At 45.0% G+C, this 20,147-nt stretch overlaps 1 protein-coding gene across 3 annotated transcripts in view; it reads left to right on the top strand.

Annotated features, from left to right (window-relative positions):
- Positions 1–20,147, top strand: part of Ptk2b (protein tyrosine kinase 2 beta) — a 96,860-nt gene that overhangs the window by 21,266 nt on the left and 55,447 nt on the right. For 2 of the 3 annotated variants that reach the window (XM_042697791.1, XM_042697788.1), the window contains exon 1: positions 13,524–13,616. The exons of the other annotated variant lie outside the window; for it this stretch is intronic. The gene's annotated coding sequence lies outside the window, so the exon portion shown is untranslated. Of the gene's footprint in view, positions 1–13,523; positions 13,617–20,147 lie in introns of those variants that run through there. 3 annotated transcript variants of the gene reach the window in all.

Raw genomic sequence — 20,147 nt, 5'->3', positions numbered from 1 at the left:
GCCTCTTTCATTTAGAGATGGTTCTTCTGGTCTCTGGCACTGCCCCAGTCTCCACAGTTAGTTCTCTTGTTCTTCTGGTACCCAATGTGTCTGCCCTTTGGATGCTCCTCTGTGATGCAAGCAGTCCCCGCTTCCCCAATCAGCATTTCCTTCTAGCTCTGTCCCTCAGTTCAGCTGTATACCAGCCTCCAGTCTTTGGGGAGGCAGACACTACACAATGTGGGCTAAGCCCACTTCTTGCTCTCTGTTGTATGTTCTGATCAGAAACTAGGTTGTTGTGACTGGGAATTCCTGAGTGTCACATAGTGCAAAACCATTAAGAAAACTAGAGTTTGAATCTAAATGTATATGTTCCAATTATATGTATATGTACATGCAAACATACTTATATGTGTTTGTGTGTATTGTTTGGTCTTGACTATATGTTCAGACATATTTATACATATGGCCTTGACTCTGTGATTTAGGTCAAGTTTCTTTAACCCAAGTCTTAATTTTCTAAAGGAATTGGGATGTTCGCTTCACAGGATTGTGATGAAAATATATGAGGTAGCAAATTGGATGAACCGAGCAGAAACACACAGCATGAAGTTGGAGAACTTTTACAAAATGTTCCCTTCTTCCTCCTAGCATCTCTACCTCTTTGTTCTTCTTTTCATATCCACTGCCCCAAAACTAAAGCCAGTTTTCTAGCTGGATTCCCTGCAGGCAGTGAGGGGCAGTGGCCGTACTTCTTACCTCTTGCTCTGTCACTTAGTATCTTTGATCTCAGGTTCTGCTCTCATTTACCTATGAAATGGCGCTGTGCGCACCTGGCCTGTGAGATCCACAGAAGTGCTGGCAGGCTCAAAGGAGGCAATGTGCTCCCATCTCTTGTACACATTTCAAGCTGTTATAGAAATGTTGGAGAAAAGCATTTTCTTGGACAAACCTGATTCAATTTTGTTTTGTACCTGCAAAGTGTAGAGATTCCAAAATGTCTAAAGTCCCTTTAAATCCTAAAACTGTAACACATTGACAAATGACAGTCACTTACCGTGGTTGAACCAAGTCCTCTTTACAGATGCTATTCTCTTATCCTCAGAATAAATTGTAGCACATACTGTTACCGTCTGTTTCCTGGGGTCCGGCAATCAGGACAGCTGGTTATTACCTAGTTAAAACCTTCAGTCCAGGAACATTCTCAAGGTTTCTTCTTATTCTGGTTTAGGAATGCATATGATTATGTCCTCTCAATTCAGAAAACAAATGAGTCAGAACATGCCCCAGGCCTCTTAGAACTCCTGTGGAAGCAATTGCTGAGGTAGGTTTTTGGAGTTTATGTCATGGGCCTTCTATGATGGTTATGTATTTAGTAGTTGAATTTAGAAATGGAAGATTCCTGAAGCAAGAGGTATTGAAGTAGATAGCATAAGTCATTTGTACATAGTTAAAGGAAAGTTTGAGAAATAAAAATTTGAATGTTATTGGATTTTGAAGGTTGGGAGTCTAGCCAAGAATGAAGAAAAATTTCAGAGATGTTGCAGTCTCTTCTAGTAGACTTACCCCTGGAAAATTGAGGGTCTTCTTTCTTTTCCTCTTTCCATTTTCTTTCTGTTCCATCACTTCCTTTCCTCTGTATAGGGATTAAACCCAGGGCCATGTATAATCTTGACAAACTTTTTACACTCTAAGCCATAGTCACAGCCTATGTGAATTCTTCTTGTAACAGACAGGATTTCAACAGGTAAAGTGGGAGATGAGAAAGTTCTCTAGGCACTGGTTTTGCCTGAAAAATCAATTTCAAATCCCTTGAAGAAAATCCTGTTGTTTTAGTGAGGAATTTCACCTCTTGCCACCTTTTAGCCCTATGACCACAGCAGGGAACTAAACCCAGCCCACTGTTAGAAAGTGTCCCACATTTTAAAACCACAAGAGATTACATATAACAAGAAGATCAACTTTCAGGCATTTTAGAACTAACTTTTGAAAAAAATACAGATATTTGAGCTGGGTGCATGGCTAAGTAGTGTACCTGCCTAGATAGTTTGAGGCCCTGAGTTAAAAAATACATATACATATTATATATACATTATATACACATAGATGTATACATGTGTATAAAATATATAATATACCGAGGTGTCATGTATATTGCATTTGGTAATGAGCCATGAGGAGACAGAGTCATCAATATTCTACTTGGGCAGCTAGAAGAAAAAGCCATAAAATGAAAGAATGTTAATTTGGAATAGACCTGTCAATCATCTAATCTACTCCTCCATTCCCAAGAAAATTGTCCCCACGATTCCAGCGGTGGAGAAGTGATTTTTCTAGACCCCAGATCCACTGCCTTCCCATCCTTGCCTAGCCCAGTGACAGTCCATCTCAGGATGGAGCTGGGTCTCCACAAAGACTGGCTACAAGAGCAGCACAGTTGTGCCACCAAGGAGTCTTTTCCAGTTAAAACTTTAACTTATCAACACTTCACAATTTCTAGGATAATTTCAGGAACATTATCTTTTGAATAAAACATAGACATTCTATGGGGAAATGTTCAACAGAAAATATCCCTAGTAAGCTGATCTCTCACAGCAGCCTGGTCTGCAGGGTTATAACCACCTGGCGGGGTGTGAGGGTACAGTGAAAAAGAGGTTGTATTTGGTTTCTATAAACGTCAGCCCACATAGCCCAGCCACTGGAGGTAGGGAAACAGTGCTAATGGGGTGGGAAAAGCAGCATGAATGCCATCCCCCGCATAGGCTCCTGTCTATAGTTTTTGTTTCCAAGGTCTTGTCAATAAATATGACTCAGTCTGCTGTTCAGAATCCATTTCCTCTGGGTGGGGAGCTGACTCCACCATGCCTATCCTGGGTGACTCAAGGCCTGCTGGCAGGGCTGCCTCTCCTCTCCTCTGTCCTGCTGATCTAGCTCCCTTCTGCCATTGGAGCACTGCTGGGCCTCACTCCTCCAACTTTCAAGGTCCTCACCAATGAGTAAGAGTGGCATCTTCCCAACCCCACTGTATGCGGATCTTGGTAAGCTGCCAAACTGATTTATTCCCCACCCACCTAGTCCTCTATAGAATTTGTAGTGTCTGGCATATGCATGATGCAGGGAAGGCCAAGTGAGGGTCAGAATGTATTTTAGTAAAAACAGAAGCCAGGAGAAGCTTCCCAGCCTTTTCTCCTCTTCTAGATGCCTGTCAGGACAAGAGTATGGCATACTTCATGTTTACTAGGGTGGAGAGTAGGGGTCTCCTGGGCCAACTCACACTTGAGAACCTGTTTTCTCTTGTAAGAATCAGCCCAGATAGAAACTTTGGTTTATTTGATATCCATTATTCTAAACGCAAAGAGATAGTTTCTATGGCTAAAACAGCACGTTTTCTACAGTAATGACACTAAAAAACAATGGATAAGAAGTATGAGGTCTCCTCCTGTATAGGCATAGGCACTTCAAGGACACAGAGAAGTGACAAGAAATGCAAATTCACAAGCTGACTGGTGGTCTAAACTCAAGAACAAAGAAAATTTAATTCCAAAAAATACTTATTTAGGGGCTGGGAAGGTGGCTCAGTGGTAGAGTGTTTGCCTTGCATGCATGAGACTCTGGGTTCTATTCCTCAGCACCACATAAGCAGAAAAAGCCGGAAGTGGCACTATGGCTCAAGTGGTAGAGCGCTAGCCTTGAGCTGAAGAGCTAAGGGACAGTGCCCAGGCCCATAGGTCAGGCCCAATGACTGACAAAAAAACAAAAAACAAAAAAATATATTTATTTAGCAAATAGACATGTTTATTTTGTCAACTAAACAAAAAATATTTAACATCCACTATGAAGGAGTTGGAGAAAATCTCTGGTACAGATTTTCCATGAGTTACACACTGGTTGGGCTGCTAATGTTAGAGACTGTGTTGGTTATATACCTAAGACAGGGGTGGGCAGGATGGAGCACCATGTCAAGCCATGAGTCATCTTTAACTTTGGGGGTGGCATGCCCTGTCCAAGAGAGTGCTGTGGTTTTCCCAGACATCTCAGATATAGTTCCTGTTGCTTACCAACCTCTCGTAGCTTTTTTTCTCCTTCATCTTTCTTCTCATTGGATGGGAAGAACACAGTTTGACTTAATTATTGAACCACACAAATGAAGATACAGAGCTCTAAATTCATTTGCTTTGCATATTTCCTTTCTTGCATACACACATACATACATACCCATGCACACCCACCCCCCTATCCCTCTGTCCAACCTAATACTTCATGACAGAGTTATTCTAAGGGGAATCTGCTTAAGAGGTGAGATTCCCCTGCTGCTCAGCTGATTCCACTGCTCTCAGCTTCTTGATAATGGACAGCCTGGGAGCAACAAGGCATTAAATCTATCAGACACTTAGACCTGGTTATGGGTGACTGTGATGGTTAATATTGACTATCTCCTTGATTGAATTGGGAGACACTTCGAAGATTAGTAAAGCACACCTCTGTGTGCTTTATGATGTTGTTGTGATGATGATGATGATGATGATGATGATGATGATGAGAGAGAACGAGAGAGAGAGAGAGAGAGACTGACTTCCTGCTGGCTTTTAAGATAGAGAAAGGGACCATGTGCCAAAGCATGCAGTCATTCTCCAGAGACCATAGGATCATGAGGACTCTCACCCAAGCAGTGGTTTAATTAACTGATAAAGTCAAAATTTGGATGGACTATGGGGAAGGGATATTTGCCTTTGAAAGTTATACCTTGGCCTGGATCCTTCCTGCTGCTACTCTTTGCTTCCTGGCTGCCATGCAGTGAGCAGCTTTCCTCCAACATGCCCTTCCTCTGTGTTGTCTGTATCACGTCATAGATCTAAAGGCCACAGATTCAGGCAACCATGGACTGAACCTTCTAAAACCATGAGCCAAAACAAATCCTTCTCCTAACTCCAATCTGACTAACACAATGGCTTTGTAAAAACAGTATGACATAGAAGAAAAGAGATTGCTATGGAAGTTATCACAAATCTGTTCATTGTCCTAGTACTTTTCTAGTTGTAGATGACAGAAATCTAGTAGAGGAGATTTGCTGGCTCACACAAACTAAGGAAGCAGCTGAACTCAAAGAAGACAGAACAGGGGCTGAGACATGGCCACACAGCTAAGTCTGCCCTTCTGCCTCTCTGTCTGTGTCTTGTTTCTCTGGCTCTTGATGAGTGTGGACTTGATTCTTTCAGAACAGTGCCTGCCAAATGTAAGGAACTTGGCTGTTCACCATGTCCAACTTCTCAGCTCACATAGAAGAAGCTTCTGTCCTTAAGCTTAAAATCGCCAAAGATGTTTTCATCATGTATCCACTTCTGAGCCATCTGCGTGGCCAGAAGGATGAGGTACAATGCTTGCTTTTGCTCAGTTAATGGGTCCTATCCTGTGTACCTGACTGGAATGAGGAAGTAGAAGAGATAAGCCTTCTCCATAGTGGTGCTAAGTGGGTATGAGAAGAGAAAAGGATGGCACCAAGAAAGTAAGTAAAAGTCTCCAAAGAAGTAGAAGGCAGTACAGACAGTCAGAACAATTGAGACCCTTGAAATATTTTACAAACGCCAATGGATTGTGTCGCAGCTTATGATTCATGACCTCACGTCTGTATGGCTATCAAACTTGGAAAACTGAGAACAGTAAAAACATTGTAAGTGCTTAGAAATTGATCTTGTCATGTCATGAGAACAGAATAAAACTTTTCAGAAAGACCAGATATAAAGGCCATGAAGTCTACATCTCTAAGTCCTGTATATGTGCTGTGCTATTAGGTTAGAGCTGAGTTTGCCTTCCTTGGGGTAGACTGCTGTCGATTTTCATGAACCAATGGCCACATTTGATGGTTGTTCTGTTGTTTCTGGGTTTGAATCTAATGTGAATATCAGTGAAGATCTTCCCACAGAATCATCCCTGTTTATCAAGAATGATATTTTTATTATATAGCAGTGTCTGAAATGGAAAACCATCTTGCCCTTCAGTCTTGCATGAATGCTTGTTCTTAGATTAAATGGCTGTCTTTGATTCTGCTTCTGGGATTCAGACTATACTTTGCTGTCATTCCGAAGTTGATAATGGTGACCTAAAGGTGTCTATGTCCAAATCCAAGTATTTTTTTTAACATACTGTATCTCATGGCAAAAAAGACCTTGCAGGTGAGATTAAGCTAAAGATCTTGAGATGGGGAGATTTTCCTTAACTATAGTTGGATTTAATGTTATCATAAGAATCTTTGTAAGAGGTAGGCAGGATGGTCAGAGTAAGAGATGATAAGAGAGAGAAAGAGAGAGAGGGAGAAAGAGAGAGGCTTCCTGCTGGCTTTGAAGATGGGGAAAGGACCATGTGCCAAAGCATGCACTCATTCTCTAGAAGCTGGCAAAGACAAGGAAAAGAATTCTCTCCTAACATCTCCAGTAGGAATGCAGCCCCGATGGCACTTTAATTGTAGGACTTCTAACCTCAAGGAATGAAAAAGAAATCTGTGTTGTTTTAAGACACTAAATCTGTGGTTATTTGTTACAGCAGTAGTAGAAAATTAAATCATCTACTTTCTGGAGAACAACTTGGCAAAATGTACTACAAAGTGTAAAAATAGTTCATGCCTTTTGACTTACATCTTAAGAGGCTCATTATTTTATTTCCATAATAGCAGAACCTTGAGACCATCGGGGGCCCTACTGTTTCTTGTCACAGGACAAGAAGGAAAACACCACCAGCTCCCTGATGGCTGTTACTCCCATCAATGTGTTGTGATCATAGGTGGAGGTAGGTGCCTGTGTTAGAAAATAACTGTAAGGACAGTTATTCTGTTGAACTTCTGATTCAACAAATGCTTGTTGACCATGTCGAGTGCTGGACATAGAGCAGAGGACATAGATGGTAGGGAGTTGCCCAAATCTGGCCAGGGAGATGGTTATAAAACCATCTCAAACCTTATTGATGCAACTGTAACCTCTCTGTACAGCATCTTTACTATAAAATAAAATTTAAAAAAAGAATTGGCATTCTGCTTCAAACTTAAAGGATCTATGAGAATTAACTGAAGTGGAAAATCCAGTTAGTATCAGGCCGCTCTTCGCTCTTCCCCGTTTTGGTACTCCGAGTAGAAATGGAGCCTGGCTGCTTCCTCGGAATCTTGAAAACGTCACTGAAGCAGAACATATTCTTTGGATAAAGAGCAATGGTCAGTGGCAGACTTTATAAATAGAAACAAGACAAATGTTCTCATTGAGTGATTGGTATATTCATACAATGAAATATGATTTAGCAGTGCAGGAAAAAAAGGATTAAACCACAGTTACAAGTCATAATCTTGTTAGATCTCAACGGTATTATGTGGAGGGAAAAAGTCAGTCTCAAAAGGTTAAATGCTGTATTATTCCACTTACAAAACATTTTACAAAAGACAATCCATAGAGATGAAGAAATCAAGACTATCAAAAGAGCCCCACCATCAAGGGAGTTATTTCACGGTGAAGTATCATTTCTGTATCATAATTGTGGCAGTGGTTCTATGAGGGTACATGCAAGATAAAGCTGCATAGAACTACACACACACACACACACACACACACACACACACACACACACACACACACACGAGTTCACAGAAGAGTGAAAATAGAATGAGTGTAGTCTAGTCACACTATGCTAATATCAGCTTCCTGGTTTAGATATCATATTGCATGATGCCATCATTAGGGGGAAGTGGGTCATAAGTACACAGATCTCCATGTGCTATTTGTGCAACTTCCTGTGAGTCTAAAATTACTTCAGAATTTAACATAGAAAAATATAGCTACAGGCTATAGCTAAAATTCTCCTGACACTCTGTCCCTGCAAACGTTCTTACTACCTGAGTAGTTCCAAGGCCATTTGAGTTGGTGTTTATTTACATTATGGTCATCTGAGTTGGTGTTTATTTACATTATGGTCTTACGTGGCTTCTAGGTATCATAGCCTCGTGAGACAGGGAGAGAATTCAGCAACCAACAGCAGAGGGGAATGGAAAGCTCATTTCCTCCCAGCTTCCCAGTGCTTTGGACCACCTTGTGACAGACCATTCTCTCTCCTACATCTGCAGCATCATCTCCTAATCACCCACTTGTAAGGAGATGGAATGTTTGTCAGCCCTCCTCTCTACAAGATTGTCTTCCTTCCTCCCTCCCTCCCTCCCTCCCTCCCTCCCTTCCTTCCTTCCTTCCTTTCTCTCTCTCTCCTTTTTTCTTCCTTCCTCTCTTTCTTCCTTCCTCTCCTTCTTCCTTCCTCTTTCTTCCTTCCTCTCTTTCTTTCTTTCTTCGTTTCTTTCTTTCTTCGTTTCTTTGTTTCTTCCTTTCTTTCCCAGTACTGGAACTTGAATTCAGGATATAGGTGCTATCTATCCCTCAGCTTTTTCACTCAAGGTTGATGATGCTCTACCACTTGAGCCACAGCTCCACTTCCAGATTTTTGGTAGTTAATTGGATATTAAAGTCTCATGGGCTTTCCTGCCCAGTCTGGCCTCAAATCTTGAGCCTCAGATCTCATCCTCTTAAGTGGTTGGAATTACAGGCATGAGAAACTAACACCTGGGCTAAGATTTTTTAAATGTTGTATAAATGGAATTATACATGTGGTGTGAGCCTGGCTTTCTTTTCTTTTGCAAAGTCTGGATAGGGGAGGTAACATAGCTGTACACAGACGAGAGAGGAGAAACCTATGCTGGAAGGGAGATTTGAGTAAAGATAGATATCTCTAAGATTAAATTAGGTAATAGAGTAGGTGCTCTGGCATGATAAAAATGCATAGGCTTAGAGTGAGATTGAATTCATTCATACATTCATTCACAGGCATTTATCAAATATCTATTCTGTGTCTGGCACAGTTTTATATATTGCACTGGGAATACCAGTAGAAAATGGTCCCTGGCCTCATGGAGATTATAGTAGATGGTCTGAATTCAGACTTTATTGCTTATCTGTCATATGACCTCTGGAGAGTTACTCAACATCTTTGAAACTTGGTTTCTTCTGTGTATACGAGAGCTACTCAAAGCAATCAGTAACTGATCTGACCTTGTTGGGCTCCCCTGAGTGATATGAGATGATGTATCTAGTAGTTAGCACAATGTCTTCATAGTAGGACTCCTATTTTCTCTGTCAGTTCTTGCCATCTTGTCTCTTTGCTCCCCTCCTGAGATTACAGTCACCACCTGAATTGCACAAGGATGGCTAGCTCGGTGCTTAGGACACAGCTCAGTGTGGAGGCCGACCTGCTCCCCTCTCTCCACTTCTGGTGTGACTCACAGGCAGCACCCTGTCCACACAGCAGGTGTGTGTCATTTCCTTAGGATGGGGACACCCAGGTTTGCTGTGTCCTCCACCCTGCCTGACTCTGCTCACCTGAAGGTAGACAGAGGTCCTGAGATCTGTCATGACAAATGGCTCCCCTGAGGAAGGGACACTTTCTGTGTTCTCAATGGGAAGCAGGGTTCTAGATCAGGCCATCATCTGCTCTGCACTTGGCTCCCATCCATCCCTCCTTCCCTGACACCTCAGGTGACCTTTGACAAACCAGCACCTCACCACCACTGTCCCCCAGTGCTGTCCCATTCCCCCAGCCATGTTCCTTAGCACCCTAGGCCTTGCCTGAAGCCTGTTTCAGCTTCCTGAGGTGGGGAAGACTCGGGTCCTAGTCCATTCCTGACTTTACCCAGAGCAATGTTGAGAGCATAGATCTGTAGGCACAGGACCTTCCGTGTAAGGTCTAGAACCACTGGGTAGAAAGGAAGTTCAGTAAATGCCACCTTGACATCATGTGAGCACATTCTGATACCCACCTGGGCAGAGTGGGCAGGGGATTCTTGTGATATCCACTCCTCAGTCAGGTCTTCCTGGGCAGGCATTGACCTGGGCCCTACCCACGGTGGGAGATGCAGAAAGCTCAGTGAATCTCACTGTATCTGGCAAGTGACCTTGTGAGGTGGGGTCTAAAATGCCAGCTCGTTGGCAGGTCATACCATTCAGGGGTCTTGGGCTCCATTCCAAGGGAGTCTCTTGAAGCAGCAGAAAGGCTTTGGGGCAGTGTGGATGAAAGTGAAGTTCCGGAGAGGACATCTTGTTATTGCCCTTATCATGGGGAGAACTGAGCTGTTGAGACTGACAATACCTGGAGTGGAAGATGAGCGGCTTGCTAAGCACAGGAGATGGCTGTGAGACCTGTGCTATTCTCAGTGTGTCCACAAGGAGATCCAGGAAGTTACAGAAAGCTGTATTTAGCTTTCTAAGGAAGCTGCTTGCTGGTCTTAAGGGCTTGGGGCCATGAAAACGGGCAGGGGGAAAAAAAGTCACCATAGTAAGCAGAAGGCTCCCCTATGGTCTATGTGACCTCTGACAGCTCCCCCAAGCTCAGCCTGTGTGCTGCCATTTGGGCCTAGCCCTGCCCTTCCCCTGCCTCGGCGTGCTGCTGTAGCCAATCCATCTTTCCCATCACAGAACTCCTCTTCTGAGCAAGGTGTCCTATGGGCCTGCATCTGTTCGATGGCTGTCAGCTGAAGCCCCAGAAATGTCTGCCCTGGGCTGAGCTGGGACGTGTGTGTGTGTGTGTGTGTGTGTGTGTGTGTGTGTGAACTTTCACTGGTCATGGCACCACCCCCAGGCCTGTGGGTCACGATTATTGCCCCACACACTGCAGAGGAGGAAGTAAGGAAACAGCCAGGCCCCAGCAGGGCCGATTAGACAGCTGGCTGCCTGCCCTCGACATGCTTGTACAGGCAGAGCAGACATTGGTTGGGTGTTTACATACTGCCCACATCGCCCTGAGCCTGGATGTCAGTACATCCCACATCCATCCAGCCTGGCTTTACCACCTCACTACCACTCTGAAACAGGCGCTTTATTGTCCCTGTGTTATAGGGGAGGAAGCGGAGGGCCAGCTTAGTTGGCAGTGTGCATGTGACATGGCTGGGGGTGATCGAGCATGCTTATCCCCAGCTCTGTCTGCCCAGGCTGCCTGCTGTCCCCCAGGGACTGGAAAGTACACCTCTTGTGGATGCAAGGAGGGTGTGCACCTGCAAAGCACATCTCAGGATCATGGGCCAGGGCCATGTGACTCCATGCTCCTGGGGGAATGGTAGCCTCCTCTGTGTATTCCAGGTCCTGTGTTAAACAAGAGTAGGATTAAAAAGTATGTCCTGGAGCTGGGTGCTGGTGTCTCACGCCTGTAATCCTAGCTACTCAGAGGGCTGAGGGCTGAAGATGGTTCCAAGCCAACCCCAGGCAGAAAAGTCCCCATGAGAATCTTATCTCCAATTAACCACTCAAAAAACTAGAAGTGGAGCTGTGGCTCAAAGTGGTGGAGTGCTAGCCTTGAGCAAAAGAGCTCAGAGACAAAGCTCAGGCCTTGAGTTCAAGCCCCCCCCCCCCAACAATAACAACAAAAAGTATGTCCTGAACTATTTCTTGATCACAAAAAATCAGCAGCTCCCCCTTCCCCAAACTGAGCACAACACATTCACAGTAAGCAAGACTTATACTACTGCACAAGGAACAAGTACTCAGCTTTTCAGGGCTGTGCAAAGCAACTTCATGGCAGAGATGGCACTGGAGATTGCCTACAAAAAGGCCAGGTAGGCATGGCATGGGGAAATGCTGTACTCAGTCCTAAGGGGCCAAACAGAATTTTGCCACGAAGTCTTGAGCTATAGCAAGGCAATCATTATTGATTTCCCTCCTTTCTTTACCCTCTAATAGCTGGACCCAGCCCCAGGAGGACTTTGCAGCCCAATCCCTCACCTGACTTGATGAAGAGTCTCACTCTAAGGTTCCTTGCATTGGCTGGACAAGGTTATAGATCACATGAGTGCCTCTTCCAATTGGCCATAGATTCCCAGGGATTCTCCCTTGGGACATTAGCCTTTACCTAGTCCTGAGTGAGACTCTGTTATTGGCAGAACTAATGCATTAGTCACCACATTGCTCTTCCCAGGAATGTTTTTACTCTTTCAGGTCTGGCTGTTGTGTAATGGTGGGTAGGGTCATTTTTATGGACCTTGATAATTTTGACCAAATCCATAATACGACCAAACCCCTGACTTTCCGTCATTTTTCCTGCATGCATCCTAAATTTGCTGACCACCTTCTCACCTCCTCTTCTCTATAAATATTTCCATCCTGTATGGCCTTTTTTTACACTTTACCTTTCACATAGACTTAAGATTAATTTCCTTTGCTTGCATTGCTCCTTTTTTAATTTCATTTGTCCTCATTATTTGGTGGACATGTCCATCTCTCCGGTCTCTCCCAAGTTCCCCATTCCTTTCTGCCTCTTATTCCTTTCTAGCCTTTGTATTCTGACTTTTGTCTACCCAGTAGGTGGGTACTCAGAGGTGTTCATTGAATTGACTGGAATCACAAACCGTGCAGCACAGCCCCAGTCCAGCTGGGTGAAGACAGAAGACCAGGAGACTCACAACACAAAATTAGCCTTGACATTTTTTTCTGTGTGCAAAAAAAATCACGTTAGCAAGAACAGTGAGCTGCCCAAGCTCTGCTTGCTTTTCCCCATAACATGAAGTGATCTTGGCGTTGCCATTTCTTAGCTGTCTGTGGCTTTGAGTGTATTGATCTCACCATGCCTCATGGTGATATATCTCATGACAGAAGAATAATAGTATCAATCTGTTTGCTGCGTTTGGTATTTGTAACTGGAACAATACATGTTGGTAATCATAAGGTGATTCTAGGCAGATATCTTCAAACTGGGGATTGGGACTGTTCAGCTTAGTTGATAATTTACCATCCTTCTACAACACTGGCTCCTAGAGGATGCGGATGTGAGGTAAGATAATGAAGGAGGTCACCCCAGGAGTCCCAAGCAAGGATTCCAAACAGGACTGCTAATCACACCTGATCTGTTTAGTGCTTTGCATCTCATACCTGACTTGTAAGGGCTGCAGTTAGCCGCGACTCAGCACATCTCCTTTCCTCTCCTATGCCAGAGTCCAGCCCAGATTCTTTGTGTAACCTCCTATTAGACTTCCTGTCAGTGACAAGAAGTATGAAACTCCTTGAGGTGAAGCATGGCCCTTTGATCTAGCAGTGACACATCACTATCCCACGTGAGAGCTAATTATTAGTTAAACTTCCCTGGGAACAGGCCCTAGCACTTCCACCCTCAGAACTCCCCACCTCCTCCATCGCTTCATCCAGGATTCAGAAGGCTTTCCACTATTTTTCAAGTTCCCAGTTGCTTAGATTTTGTGTTAACCTAGTTGGTCAACTAATGATCAGCAATCTCCCCAGCAATGTTCAGCCTCTAGAATGGGTGCTCCAGGTTCCTATGGTGGTATAATGGCCTTTACTGGATTAACTTGAGGAAAGCTCTTTACAACAACTAAATCCTGCAGTCCCTGGCCAGGATCCAAGTGAGCCTCTGGGGTTGGGGTGTCTTCTGGACACCTATCTTCCTCCCTTACAGTCTAACGGCCTGTGCTCAGGCAGGTGTTTTAGGACTTGCTCCAGTACAAGTCAGTCTATGCAATATGCAAATTTTGTGTGAACTAGCTTATGGCAGGAAGTCTCAAATGAAACTCTAGAGTACTGAGGAAAGAGCCTGAGAGGAGAGGCCCTGAAGCTCAGCTCCAAGTAAGTCCTGGGGTGTTTGCATTTGTGTGTCCCTGTGGGGGGGGGGGGGGAGCAGGGCAAGGCTGGGGGAGGGGTTATTATATAGGGGGAAATAAACACCAGCTTAGCAAAACAGAATGGAGGGGAGGGGAGAGGAGAGCTCCTCTGATCATTCTCTAAACTCTGAGCTGGATGAGCTGGATGTGGTGGTGCATGCCCAGGCCTTCAGAGTACTGGTGTCTCAAAAAGGAAAAAAAAAAAGGTGAAAGGAAAGAGAGAGAGGGGAACTTAAGGAAAAGAAGAGGAGAGAAAAGGAGAAGAGAGGAAAGGAAAGATGGGAAGAAGTAGAATGGAGCCGGGGGAGAGACAGAAAGAAAAAGAAAGAAGGAAATGAAATGGGTCTGGGCTTCTTCCATTTTTGAAGGCTCTCGAGGTTTTTTAAGAAAGAAGAAAAAAGCCAAAGTACAAATATTATGAAGTATTTTAAATGTTTAATTTTACTAGTTAATGGTGGGTTTTTAATGTTTTTATGTTGCTCACCTGTGTACATGCATACATTCTTACACTGACAACATGAGTAGACTGGACTGTAAACAATGTTAAAGGTCACCTCTCCTGTTAGGCCTGGAGGTCATCTGTCCTGTCAGGCCTGAGCAAGGAGGGCTTGGGCTTTTAGAGTTGTCCAGGCTTGCCTGAGAAAAACTCTAGTGGACGTAGGGAGGCAGGTTGGAAGGTCTGCTTTTCTAGAAAGTTAACTTTAAAAATCCAGAACAAAACGCTGTGTCCAGCTCAGCCTGTAGACCTTATTGGGGGCTGTCTCTTAGTGCTTGGGATGCTGATAGGTTGGACAGCTCAGGTATGTAGGCATCTGGACAACCAGCCATCATTTTCCTTTCCTTTTCCCCTTTCCTTCTCTCTTCTCTCTTCTCTCTTACCCCCTCTCCCTTGCCTGCCTGCCTGCCTGCCTGCCTGCCTTCCTTCCTTCCTTCCTTCCTTTGACAGTTCTCTCTATACAGCCCAGGCTGGCCTCAAACCCTTCATCCTCCTGCCTCAGACCCCTGAGTGCTGGAATTACAAGTGTACACCACCACACCCCGCTGCCTCGCTGTCTTTTTTGAGCCAAATACCCACTTCAACAGAGAGACAAGCTGAAGGCCCCAGGAAGATGGTTGTCTCCTCTCAGCCACCCTGAGACAAGGCATGGGCCTACGCAATGGGCATGCCGTGGGGAAGCCTCTGCCAGGGTCTCTTTGATCCCTCACTGGAAACCAGCTGACAAAGAAGACCCCATGGACTAGGATGTGTGGAGTCGGGCCCCCACTAGGCCTGTTTGGAAATGGGATTGCCTTTCTGTGGCCCAAATCCTGGTGTCAGCTGCTACCAGATAGCCTGGGATCCCAGTGACCCTCTGCTGGGGAGTGGGGAGTGCAAGCAGGTGATGGCTTATGGAGGACAAGAGAGAGTGACAACTATGACCCAAACACACGCTGTCTCTGCGTCCCTTCTGCTTGCAGGGAGGAGTGTCTCTTGAACAAACTGTTGTTTGGAGGCCCCCGCAAACCCTTTTGTGCACCAATCCTTGGCCTGCTAAGCCCAGTTTGTCTCAACTCCATTGCTACTAAATTAAATGTGTCTAAGTAACCGTCATTCCTCTGACTTCCCATCCCAGCTCCTCCTGTGGTGACAACTGAGTCCAATCTCTGTCCCTCATTGCCATTGTCTTGGTCTCTGCTGCAGTAATCTTGAAAATAGTCTAATGGATTTTCTTCCATCCAGTGTGATGATTTGTGCCCACAACTCAAGCAATTCTGATCTCAGATTTTTTTGTCATTTGTGGGGCTTGAACTCAGGGCCTGGGTGCTGTTCTTGTGCCTCTTTGTACTCAAGTCTATCATTCTACCACATGAGCCATAGTGCCACTTCCAGTTTTTGAGTGGTTAGTTGGAGATAAGAATCTCATGTTGACTTTTCTGCCTGGGCCTGGCTTTGAACTATGATCCTCAGATCTCAACCTCCTGAGTAGCTAGGATTACAGGTGTGAGCCACCAGTGCCCAGCTGATCTCAGATTTTAAGAGAATCTGTACATCCAGCAGATTGTCCAGTGATCTCTCCTGCTCTCTCAAAAAGGTTTCTTGGAAAGGAAACTCAAGCCTAGGAAGAAGAAAACATACCTGTGCCACATGGGCACAGGGGCCCAGTCTGGGAAAGCTAGCCAGACTCCTGGGGTCTGGGAGCGACAGCAGGCTATATACATTTAGCTCCCTAGAGCCGGGAAAGCGGAACTGAGTCTGCCTGGTACTAGAGAAAGGAGGAGGGACGGGCCAGAGCAGGAAGAACCCCCAGGAGCATTCCCTTCCCCAGGCCCTGGGGTGCTTCTGTCCCTTGAAAAGGGCTGCTCCATGCTTGGTTCCCGCAGAGGCTTCTCTGTCATTAGAGGCGGTTCTCAGCATATCTATTTTGGAACTGCAGCTGGTTGCTTCTCAGAATAAACAGAGCTGTGATATGGGGATAAAACAAGAAAGGGCTCTCATCTTCTTTTTATGTTCCTGTGTGTCCCAATGTTTTCCAACTTCTCTTCCCTCTTGAAGGCTCTGCTCTGGGACTCCTTCCTCCAAATCCTTTGCCCCAGTGCTCTCCTTCTTCCAACTTATCAATCACAAGTATAGCAGACTCTGCTTTAGCCAGTCCCTGGTCTGGGACCCAGGTCTCCATGAAGTCCAACCTACAAAGATGACATCAGGTAATGCTGGAGTTCACCTACAGGTTCTGGGTAGGACCAGGAGTGTTTCAGATTTGAGGGTTTTTGAGTTTTGGAATGTTTGCACAGACATTATGAGAAATCTTGAGGATAAGACTCAAGTCGAAAAATCGATGTTATTTGTGTTTCATACACATCGTATACAAATAGCCTGAAAATGATTGTATATAATCTTTGTAGTGCACCTGTGTTTTGGCTGAGACCTGTCACATGTAGTCAGTTCCATTATGAAAATTTCTACTTGTGGTGTCATATTGGCCTCAGAAAGTTTCAGGTTTTTAGAGCATTTCAGATCTTGTATTTTCAGATTAGGGAAGCTCAACCAGATTAAGAACTTAAAGAATTTAAAAGCAGTCTCTTCCTGCTTAGACAAGGCAACTGATACTGAGCTCTGCAGGAACATACTATGCTCAGAGAAGGCATACTATGCTCAGGTTCTCAGTACTTCTGCCAGTGCCAGTGGGAGCCATACCACCCCAAGCGTTCAGATTTCCTGGAACTTTACTAAGTCCTGATGTCACAGCCCTGTTGCGTTGGAATCCTTGAAGGGACAAATGTGTGCTAATGCAGAGTCTAGCAAGATAAACCAGACTGACTGTTGTTTATCTTAGACAAAGCATACTTGCATACATACAGTCTGTTTTATCTTTCTGTCCCCTGAACCGTCACCCCTTCCTGCCACATTTCAGAGATTTCAGTGTGACAGGGCTATGTGATTAGAACACAGTCAGTTCAGATCTGCCTGGCAACTTTGTTACCTGAAAGAAGCTCTGAGAAAAGAGGGAGCTCTGAGATACCTTTGGTGGGTTTCCTCTCTTGGTTTTGTCTTATTTTTGAAGATGAAACTGTGGTTAGACTCCCCAGTTAGACTTTAGAAACCTCAGTGGGTAGTTGAGGAGCATAGCTCTAGGTCTGGGGGTGGCCAAGGAGTCTGAGCTGTGAGGGAGCTTCACTGTGGGCATTCCCATTGGCCGAGAGAGTTGTAGGTGTACATGTCAAGGCCAGACTATGGAGATGGTCCTGATTCTACACCATACACTCAGAATGGGGCACTCAGTCAAGAACAAGGGTTCTGAACTCAAATAATGGGATTGTTAGGAAACTGAGTCATGAGGTTATTCGAATAAAAAAAGAGCAGAAAGCGAACTCAACAGACCAGATCGACTTTAATGGAAAGTTGGAAGAGGGACTCCATGGAGACCTGCGCAGAATCAGGAGTCACAAGGCATAGTGGGGGCAGGGGTAGAGGGGCTTAAGTAGAACCCCAGGTCAGAGCAGGGTAGAGGTAGTTAAGGGGGTTTTGTGCCCTGAAAGTTAGTGGTGAGGGCCTGAAATGGAGGCACTGGGGTGCCTGATACCTGAGGGGTGCGGATGGGCAGCGAGCTTCCACATTTAGATTGTGATTCTGGGGCTGGAGAATGGGCTAGAGAATTTCAGGAAAGGGAGTGGGGAGTAGTCAGTGGCCACGCTGTGGGAGCAACACTGAGTAATGAGAACAAAGCAGATTCCCATCAGGAAACTATGTCTCGATTCCAACATTTCTTAGTGCTGGGATCTTAGGCTGTTATTTAGTGTCTATGAGAGTTTCTTTGGCTATAATATGATGTTAACAATATTTTTAAAAACTGATTTCTTAGTTCAACACATTGTTTACTGGGCATCTGCTTGAATCAAGCACAGGTCCAGAAGTGGGCATCGAGTCTGTCCTAAGGATGCCCGTGTGTTCTCTTAGGGGATAGCATGTTATTGCCTGATGCAAGTATTGCCTGATGTTATGACTGACACATGAAAAGAACTTGCTAAGTGGTGATTGTTACTACTATTACATTCATAGAAATAGGGTATAAATGAAACAGAGAATTGGAAGAGGTGTTTTCATTTGAGAAAATGTTCTGCTCCTTCCTTAAAGCTGCAGCTTTAGAGGAAGTTTTAGAGACTATAGCTATAGCTGCAGTCTTTTGGTTAAGGAGAGTTTGTTAATCAGAATATTCCAGAAAAACTGAACAAATAGAATGTATATAACGAGGGCAGGGAATGTCTCTTAGTGATAGAGTATTTGCCTAGCATGCATGAAGCCCTTGAAGCAGGATCCTGGGAGATTGCTAAGCCTTGGGATAGAGTCTTCTAGAACCACAGAACAGTGACAGCCATGCCACTCCACTTCTGGGTACAGTGAGGGAGCCAGGAGTGTTTAGGTAGGAGAAGGAAACTTCTGGAAAGCCAGATCTGGTGCTTTTAAAAAAAAAAAAAAGCAGAAACGATGTCACACTGAAGCATGATTGAACCAATTCTGTGTCCCATAGTGTGCAAATCCATTCAGGGCCCACCAGCTGTGAGAAGACAAAGCTGGCAAGGAAAGTTCCCCGGGGTTAGAAAGTCCTGGTACATGGACCACGAGGCCCAAGGCCCAAGGCCCAGGGGCTCCCAAGACTGCAGAGAACTAGAGGCTTAGGATTCTAGACCTTTCTCATGTGTGGTTGACACTGGAGATTTCGCATAGCATGCAAGAGGTAGGCTGGAACAGATCTGGAGCCTTGGGGTGGCCATTCAGCCCAGAGATTCAGACCGTGTCAGGACCATTTTGAAGTTGCTGGGGATTTGTTTCAATCAGGTACAGGAAGACACATTACAGATATGTAGAGGTGACTGTCATGAAGGAAGAAGGTCATACATATCCCTAGAACCAGCAGCAGGCCCTGCCGAGCCCCACAGGGAAGCCCAGGGTGGATTAGGAGGCTGGTGAGCCTTTTCTGTGGTTTCCTCCTGAAGGGAGGGTGAGGCAGGGGAACAGGTTCAGGAGTGCCTGGTGTGAAGGCATTCGGAGGCTGTAGGGAGCAGAGTTGCTCCTAGTTATTTGGAACCTGTGCCGGGTACTAAGGGCAGATGAGCAGTAGATTAAAAGCCCCTTGGAGGTGGTGGGAAACCAGGGCTCTCTCATAGGAAAGGCAAACTACCAGGAACTAGCTAATCCCAGAAACAATGTTCTCCATTTTTGGTTAGGTCTTGTTAAAGCACCAAACTCAGAAACTAGAACCATGGTTATTATGAGGCTCCATCCTGTGCTCTGAGGGCTAGAAGATCAATTTCTCTAGGTGCCCCCTAGGCATCTGGAGGGCAGTGTTGGGTTAGCTAATGTCTGTTTCCTCCCAGCCCTGAGCTGCTATAAATTGGGCTGGAATAAACTGACAGTATAGCTTTGCTATATCTTGAAGTGAAGATCTGAGTCTAGAGAGTTGAGCCACTTTCACCAAAGTGTTGGTTAATTGCAAGTCAGGGCCTGGAATTCAATGCCTTCCCACTATTTCCTGAGATGGGAAGGGGCTGGAGAGAGCAGCTATTGTATTTTTGCCTGGAAGAATCCATAAAGACTTAGGCAAACTGGCCTCGGAAGTGTCTCCTGGCTGTAGCACAGGTGGCCTCTAAGAACAGCCGGCATGGGGGCAGTATTGCAGTCTCTGTCTAAGGTTCTAAGCCTCATCTGTCCTGGACACAAATGCAAAGTCTTAGAACAGGGATGAACAGACCTCAGTCCAGTCCCAGCCTTGCCCTGAACCATGATGAGCAGCTGAACTGGTGACTCAGGAATCGGCCTACCAGTCATTGCCAGTGTGCACCATCTTGTTAAATGCAGACCCTTTGCATGCATTATGAGCAGAAAACATAGACTAAGCCATGTATATTTTTAAAGATTTTCCCGCAAGTACCAAGTTCTAGAAACTACCAGACTAGATGATCTCTGAGATGCCCCTCCAACACTACAGTGTTTTGTTTAGTCTGAGTGAGTCCATGTACA

This window comes from Dipodomys spectabilis, unplaced genomic scaffold (genome assembly GCF_019054845.1).
Source record: "Dipodomys spectabilis isolate Male_0828 unplaced genomic scaffold, ASM1905484v1 ptg000229l, whole genome shotgun sequence".
In the NCBI taxonomy this organism is placed as follows: Eukaryota; Metazoa; Chordata; class Mammalia; order Rodentia; family Heteromyidae; genus Dipodomys; species Dipodomys spectabilis.
This window is presented reverse-complemented; position numbering and strand designations above follow the sequence as displayed.